Raw genomic sequence first — 8,894 nt, 5'->3', positions numbered from 1 at the left:
TTTCTACATTATCGTGAAGATGCATGCAGTGAAAATAAATGTCAACTAACATAAAAGTATTTTCATACTTTTGCCTACACTAGTACAATATAATTGACTTTATGTAACATGTAATTGGTAACACTTCTTGAAATGCAAAATATTAGAGTAATAAGTAACACTTAGGTAACACTTTATCAGAAAGTAACACTCAATGTAACCCTTTTAACATAAGTAACACTCCATAGTAACACTTTTTAAAAAAGTAACATTTTATGGTAACACTAAGAGGTGTTACATTATTGAATACTTGAATTAGGTAACATTTTTTGTAACACTTTAATATTAGGTAACACTTTGATATTAGGTAGCACTTGGTTGTAATAACTCTTTGATATTAGGTAAAAGTTGGTTGTAAATTTAATTTGATATTATTTTTTTTTTTAAAAAAATCGTCATAGCCTCACAATTCTCTTCCTCCCTCGTATTTCTCGGTTTCTCCCCTTCTCCCTCCCGGTGCGACAGTGTAGCCCCCACCTATCGCAGCCTACCCCTATCGCAACCCGTGCTCCCATAAGGAGTCTGCACTGATTATTGCTCCACCGCTGCGCTCACCAGTCCTCCGCCGAACCCACCGATCCACGGCCAACCACCACACCTCGATCTCCGCTGCACCGCTACGCCGTCACTTCACTATACAGGTAAGCTTCGAATTTCTGAAACATAATTGTGATGAATGAATTGTGAATTTGTGATAATAAAAATATGTATAATTGGGTTTAGCGATTAAATTTATGATTTAATCTGAATTGGGGGTACAATTATACTTGATTTCTTATTTGGGGGTTTTGTAAATTACTCTGATATGTTAATTAAGTTTTTGAATTGGGTAATTTGTAATTGAATTGAGTGTTGGTTTTAGGGTTCTAACTCTAATAATTAAACTTTAGTTAAGGGATTAGTATAATTAGTCAACTCTAAATGCTAACAATCATTTCTGGGTATTCACCAGCATTCCTCAAAAATCCATATGAAGTGGGTGATTCGTAATGAAAGCAGTTGTTATAACAAGCCCATGAGGTCCAGAAGTATTTGGAGAGTCTAATAATGTTGGTATCTGAAATTTTAGACATCAATATCTCAGAAGATTTTGATCTGTTCAAAGGAAGCCACTAAGACAACAGACTCAAAATATCATCTACAGTCTGAGCCTTTGAGGTACTACATCCAAAATTTTTAGTAACTCATCTATTTATCATATGCAAATTTAATGTATGTAGACAAAATTGATTCCACAAAGAATCATATTCTAGAGAAAAGCTCCAATTAATTGTCAGTGATAAGGAATGAGCCTAAATGGCTTGCAAATTAACCAGGTCCTGCTTGAGAATGTAATGAATCGAGCATAACTATGCCCTGTCCTAAAGGCTTAAACATGCTTCAAACATTGCTTACAATTCTAATTTTTCACATAAATATTGACCCATTGTACAATTTTTTTGAGGATAAGTGCTAGGAGCAATTAAAAGTGGCTCGAGACTTGGGAGGAGTGTTATAAAATGCGTTGAGCAGAAACAAGCTACCCAACTCCTTAGAAGCCAATAGCTTGAAGCAAGCATGAATTGTCATTAGATAGATTCACCTCTGGTACATAATACAACATCAGAATTTAGCAACTTCTTGGAAATTGAAGACCGTACATAATTTATTCAAATCACAGCAATATATTGTGAAAGAGAGAGATATGCTAATAGTTTCACCTGCATAGGGTTCTAAAGAGGATATGATCTAGCTCTAGCATCTATTACAGCTGTCCAAACTATAATTAGTTAACAGCTATTAGGATCTCCCTTTTTAGCACAAAAACTACCGTACAACAGGACCAAAAAATCAACATAGAAGAAAACTATACAAACTTGAAACCAATTTGATATGGGTTATTAGGATCTCCTTTTTTAGCACAAACCTGATCCGGACCGGGACCGGAAACCTTGAATTTCAAGGACCAAGACCGGACCTGAATCTACAGGTCTGGTCCCAACGGGTCCGGTTCAGGTCGGTTTTCAGGTCCGGTCCTGTTTATGTACACCCCTAATGATTGGTGCAATGGAATAATTAGTAATTCTAAAGATGAAATGTATTTAGAGCTGGCCAAAATTGCCTCCGAAAGATTTGATTTTACCTGTGCTAAAGTTTCTTGTATCACATTTTGAACCATGTGGATCCTAGTAGGAAATTGTCATAACTAGATTTGCATTTAGCGAACAACTTTATACAACATAGGTTTTAATTAATTCATTATTACTTGTCTTTATTCATTAAATAAAGAAATATATCTCATGAAACTAACTAAAAAGATTGTGTGGGCATATTTGCTATGGATCAAAATCACAAAGTTACTTTAAGTGCAATTGCAAGATAATCAGAATGTGACTATATCCTCTTAATCTAGTATACTTTTAGTTCATTTTTGCACAGAAATCTATAATTCCTTATTTTTGTTTACTCATTCCCTACCCAAGAAATTGTTATTGGCCAGACTGCTTATACTGCTCGCTAATTCTTGCAGGTATTTCCCTCAATTTCTACTTTTTTATTTCTTCAATTTCATAAATTAGTGTTTTTTCTCGCCACAATGCTCGATTTGATGATCGCTGCACAATTAATTATGTATTCGGTAAATTTTGTTTGGGAAGCGCAAAATTGATTTAGAATAATGGCAGCTTAGAAACTTCCACCCCATCTTTTAAGCAACCGTAGTAAACAGCTGCAAATCCACCTATTCCTAGTTCTCTCTAAAAACCTTTTGTAAGGTTTGTAAGGCTAAGCTGGTTATTGGTTGTGCAACACAGAAGCTTGTGGTGTGATTTTTGTAAGTTAGTGATTTAGTGTTGTGTAACAGAGAAGCTCTGACTCTATTTTGCAGGTTGAATTTAATTGAGGTTTAATATTATAGTGGCAGTTGAATACCTATGAGCTGTTGAATATTTAGAGGGCCATTCTTAATTTCATCGGGACCCAAATTACATTTAGTTTACTGTTGTATTACCCTTTTACTAAGAATATGTTAGAAATTAATCTAGATTGCGTTTGTGTGTAGTCAGGTGCTCTTTCTGTGCTTAGATATTTGAATTTGCAGTCACTTAGGTGCGCTTTTGCTCTTTCTGTGCTTAGGTATTTGAATTTGCAGTCAGTCAGGTGCTTTTTCTTTTTTCCTGACTCTCTCTCATTTTTTCTTTTTTTCTGCTTAAATTCGTGGAAAAAAAAATTAAGGCCTTGGAATCTTATGGTGGTTGGTCTGTATGTCGTAGTTCTGAATCCTATGATTACCAAACTTAATGCCTGCAATACCCTTTCTACTAAGATTATGGAAGAAATTAATAATCTAGACTTTGTTTTATGTGAAGTCAGGTGATCGGGTGCTCTTTTTCTACTCAGGTGCTCAGGTACTTGAATCTGCAATCAGGTGGGATCATAATTGTCTGCCTAACTAAGGTATTAAGCTCTTAAACCCGTATCCTAATCAATGAAAGTGCCCAGTACAGGTCCTATGACATGCATAAGTCTACACAACAAAGGTTTATGCATTTGGCAGATTGTGCTGATGATGATATAGCCTCGAAGAATTTGGCGCAGACAGTAGCTAAAAAATTGGTTCTGCTATAGATTGTGATGATGATATAGCCTGATTATCCTCTGAGTCAAAGCTTGTTTTTCCAAGTCTATATCATTTTAGCATGTTACTTTGGCATCCGTTTAATAAGTATCCACTAAAACATGTTACTAAGGCATCCGTTTAATAAGTATTCATTTCATGAAAAGCAGTAAATGAAATTGAATTCATTATGACGCATATAAGGTTTCAAACTTTGGTCACTTGATTAATTTCCTTACAATATTTTATGTTTGATTTTATTCAGCTTTTTTTTAACGTTGGACTCACTAAAGAACTCGATATTGGTCAAATTCACAATATCACTGCCTTATGTTTATACACCCACATATCTTTCTATTGGCTGTTTATACAAGTCCCTAGCACATTTTCAAATAAGTTTTATTTTTTTATTTTTTTTTTATTTTTTTTTTTGCTCTATGCCGTATATAAATGGATCATTATTCTACTCTCACAAACAATATTTTGGACCTACCGTTATCTTCTCTCATCAATATTAAACAACCAAAAATTAATAAAGTGAGCATACATCATGGGGAAAAAGGGTAGGGGGGAGTATTATTATTGAGTAGATGCTGTATGTACATTTATAGATTCAACAACTCTAAACAAAACAGAAGATGAAAAGGAATAGAGAATTAGAGATAAGCTAATAGGAGTATTAGTATTACAGATTACTTCTCATTTTTGCTTGGGCCTATGCGGGGTTATCTGAATTAATATCTGATGTATGTCATACTTGAGCCCTACCAGAGTTTTAGTGGATACTTATTAAACAGATGCCCATGTGTTACTTGGGCATCATGATTGTGATTGTGATATAGACTTTGGCAGAGACAGTAGCTGAAATGCATAGAAGAATTTGGTAGAAGTAGTAGCTAAAAAACTAGTTTGTGATAGTTTTATTTATGTCTTTTCTGGAGTTTGTGTGACCTACAGGTACAACCTACTGGATGGGTGCCATCAAGGAAAGTACTTTTGATTGTGTGAGATTACTAAGGCTTCCTTCAGTTGGAGCCTACTGGATGTCTGCTGCTCTTAGTGTTGTGCGCTGCTTTCATTGCTGTCTGCTGCTACTGTTAGTTGCTGGTCTGGTCTGCTGATGCGCGTTGCTTTCACTGCTGCCTGCTACAATCTTTTGTTACTGCTAGCTATTGCAATCATTTGTTACTGCTAGCGGTCTAGTCTAGAGACCGAAGTTCATGACTTTCTTTTTGTTTTGTTTATTAGATTACTTAGCCAAACAAAAAAAAAAAATGGTGTTGATTAGATTTTTTTGTAAGAAACTATTAAATTCTATCAATTCAAATTATTGCTGTTTCTTGGATTTTTTTTTTGTAGTAGTTGTAATAATAACAATAATAATTATAAATGTTACCTATTAATGAATAAAGTGTTACATTAGCTTGCAAAAAGTGATACATAATGTCGAATAAAGTGCTACTATATGTCAAAAGATGATTGAAAAGTGTTACTTAATAATCAACAAAGTGTTACATTAGATTGAAAAAGTGATACATAATGTCGGATAAAGTGATACATAATGTTTGAAAAATGTTACTAAAAATAAGTAAGTGTTACTTAAGAAATAAAAAGTAACACATTAAAAATTATACTAATGACATTAAAAAAGTGTTATATAAGAGGTTATATAGTAACACTTTGAAAAGTGTTACCATATGTTGCCCAAAGTCTTACATAAGACCTTAGGTAACATGGGTGGATGTATCACCCACTAAAGTGTTACCTATTGTCTATAATAACACTTTTACCACTTTTTGTAACACTTTTTGGGTTTTACTTGAGGTTAGTTTTGTACTTTTGCCTAGGATCTAATATTGAAGCAAAAATATAAATTAAAGGAATTTTAGTATAATATTTACGCCACTTTGTTTCCATTGCTGGAAGATACTGATCATAATCACTTTCGTTGCGATGATCAACAAAAAGTTGGGCGAATAAACATGCATTTGAAAGAAAGTTATGAGCACAAGGATTATAAACAGAAGAAAAACAATACGTCATTTTATATAATAACTGTAAGAACTGCATATATCATTCACATTTAACCCAATCATCCTCAAATATAGCATTGTTTGGAATTTTGTTGTTGTAAAAAATTGTTAACGGATTCTTGTAATCAATTGCCTTGGTTAACATGTCATAGGTGGAATAATTCCACCTAGTTGGGCAATCAGTTTTGATTTTTATTGCTCTTATCTTTTGTTGTTTTAGAAAACTCTTCCATTCTTGATATCTCATGTTTGAGCTATTAATAGACATAATAGCATCTCTAATTTTGTTGAAGTATGGATCAATTGCTCTGATTCCATCCTGTACACATAAGTTAAAAACATGGCAAACACATCTAGTATGGAGTGCGTCACCGTCTAATATTACATTGGTACAATTTTGTTTAACATAATTAGCATAATATGTCATTGGGGTTGCGTTGTCAAATGTCATTGACATGATTTTTTCTCCAAGGTTATATTCATTTATTGCTCCCATTAAGTGGTGAGCAATGTTAATACCGGTGTGGGGGTATTCAAGCATTTTAAAATGAATAATTCGTTTTTGCAACAACCATTGATCATCTACCCAATGGAAAGTCACACATAAATACTATCCCAAGAATCGGCGGTTAAAGACACTCTACAATTAAGGTTACTCAATTCGTCTTGTAACCTAATTTTGTACTCTTGGAAATTTTTCATGGCGGCGGAACGAACGATTTTCCTAGAGATTTTTTTATGTTGGGGTGGTAAGTTTTGTTAATGTAAGTGTTAAATGGGTCACTTTCGGAGAAAAGAAAAGGTTATTCGGTGTGTACTATCATTTTTCCTAGTTTTTCCCTATCCCTTTCATAGTTGTAGGTAAAGCCGTGTGGATGGAATTGGAAAATTCTTGGCTGGGTTGGAGCACTAGCTGGTTTTGCACAACTTTTCATGTGTCTACTTAAATGTCCCGTCCCGGACTTGGATTGTGTCAAGTATATATTACCACATGTGTTACATTTTGCTTTTTTTTGTTCTTTATTTCGCAAAAAATAATTCCAAACATCACTTTTACGGCTTTTAATATGAACCATTTTACTTTTGGTTGACCATTTGTCTTGTGTGTTTTGGGGTTGGGTATTTGTAGTTTTGTGAGTTTGTTGGTTAGCAGTAGAACCGGAAGCATTAGGGGTATCTTGTGGGCTACCTTGGCTAGAATAAAAACTTTGTGGGTCAAAGTAATTAGGTGGGAATTGACCAAATTGTGGAAATTGGTTTTGTGGTGGAAATTTTGTGGAAAATTGGGCATATTCATATTATTCAAGTTATATGGATGAAAATCGGAAGAACCATCGTGCCTAAATTGATCAAAGTCTTGGGGGACGTTACTGGGGTCATTGGTCGGACTTGGAATTGAGGAGCTAATTAGATTAGGTGATTCTTGTTTGGGGGTCTTTTATGTCCTTCGGGAGGGTTACGATTTCCTAGCAGACTTCCTTCTTACGCCTGTACCTGCACAAGTAACGGAGACTCCGGATGGGGGTGGGAGTTCCGCCTCCGAAGATTAAGTTAGTATCTTTTCGAAGTGGAATAAGAACGATAAAAGCTTCTCGGTTCGAGAGCGTTTCAGTAGGTTTTTGGCTTTGTTTTTGTGTGGTTGTAATTAATGTGTGATCCCCATAAATGAGGTCTACCCTTACTATTTATAGTAAGGGTGAACTGTATCTCAATTAGGGTACAAGGGACACGTGTCGCAAAGGGATTGGGCCTTTGCAGACCGTTGAAAGATTGACACGTGTCAAGCCTTTATTGGGCCACGTGTCTTACGGTATTTTCACCCTAAACATCTGCCCCTCACAGGTGAGATGTGGCAAACTCACGTGTCACCTGTGACAGACGTAGGGTGCATGGGGTAAGTGACGGTTCGTCTGCTTCCCTTTTTTTTTTCTTTTTTTTTTTTTTTTTTTGAATTCCAAATTTTCGTGCAGAAGGTGACTGTTCGCCTTCTGCCTCTTTCTATAAGTAGGGTGGCTACCTCTTTCCTCCGCACTTTTTATTTTCTTCAAAAAATTTTTCAAAAACTTCCTAAGAAGAAGCTCTGATACCGGCTGCTTCTTTCAAGACCTTCGAGCATCCGGTTTTCGCAAGAACTTGACATCTGCAATCCGGCTGAGTGCGGATTTAGTAAGGAACCGTCTGCTTTCTCCCTCTTTTTGCCCCTAGATTAAGGACCTCACTCGGCATTTTGCCGCCTGGGTATATTTTGTCCAAAATTTCTGAATTACCCCTACCTCATCCGGGATTTCCCGTCTGAGGTTTTTGAAATATTTCCCTAGTTTTAAAATGCCCTCATCCGGCATTTTGCTGCATGGGGCTGGCTTTGGACAAGTCCAAAAATCCCCCTCATCCGGCGTTTTGCCGTCTGGGATGTTTAATATACTCCCATCTGGCATTGTGCCGCATGGGACCCCTTTGAGCCAACTTTGTTTTTATTCAAACTAGTTATAAGTATCCCCATCCGGCCTTTAGCCGTATGGGGGTGGTTTGATCAGCCTTTGTTTTCAAACATCATTCAAATTTCCCCCATCCGGCATTTAACCGTATGGGGGTAGTTTGAGCAGCCTTGGCTTTTTCTCAAACATCATTCAAATTGCCCCCATCCGGCATTTAACCGTATGTGGGTAGTTTGAGCAGCCTTGGCTTAGACTTTGTTTCAAATTGCCCCCATCCGGCTTTTAACCGTATGGGGGTCGTCTGAACAGCCTTTAACTTTTTCTCAAACATACAAATAGCCCCCATCCGACATTTAACCGTATGGGGGTCTTTTGAGCAGCCTTGGCTCAAACTGTTTCGAATTGCCCCCATCCGGCTTTTAATCGTATGGGGGTCGTTTGAGCAGCCTTGGCTTTTTCTCAAACGTTGTTTAAATTGCCCCCATCCGGCGTCTAACCGTATGGGGGTTGTTTGAGCAGCCTTTAGCTTTTTCTCAAACATACAAATAGCCCCCATCCGGCATTTAACCGTATGGGGGTCGTTTGAGCAGCCTTGGCTCAAACTTTGTTTCAAATTGCCCCCATCCGACTTTCAACCGTATGGGGGTCGTTTGAGCAGCCTTGGCTTTTTCTCAAACGTTGTTTAAATTGCCCCCATCCGGCGTCTAACCGTATGGGGGTTGTTTGAGCAGCCTTTAGCTTTTTCTCAAACATACAAATAGCCCCCATCCGGCATTTAACCGTATGGGGGTC

At 36.6% G+C, this 8,894-nt stretch overlaps 1 long non-coding RNA gene across 3 annotated transcripts; it reads left to right on the top strand.

Annotated features, from left to right (window-relative positions):
• The first annotated feature begins 352 nt into the window (after window positions 1-352).
• LOC110729828 lies at window positions 353-4,983 on the top strand. 3 transcript variants are annotated; one of them, XR_002512948.1, is made up of 3 exons: window positions 353-680; window positions 992-1,197; window positions 3,391-4,983. It is a non-coding gene; the product is annotated as an uncharacterized LOC110729828 (long non-coding RNA). The 3 variants fall into 3 exon arrangements; XR_002512947.1 differs by having other exon boundaries at window positions 3,387-4,983; XR_002512946.1 differs by having other exon boundaries at window positions 992-4,983.
• Window positions 4,984-8,894: the final 3,911 nt, after the last annotated feature.

This window comes from Chenopodium quinoa, unplaced genomic scaffold (genome assembly GCF_001683475.1).
Source record: "Chenopodium quinoa cultivar QQ74 unplaced genomic scaffold, ASM168347v1, whole genome shotgun sequence".
In the NCBI taxonomy this organism is placed as follows: domain Eukaryota; kingdom Viridiplantae; phylum Streptophyta; class Magnoliopsida; order Caryophyllales; family Amaranthaceae; genus Chenopodium; species Chenopodium quinoa.
The sequence above is the reverse complement of the archived record's forward strand: the minus strand, read 5'-3'. Positions and strand labels throughout refer to the sequence as shown.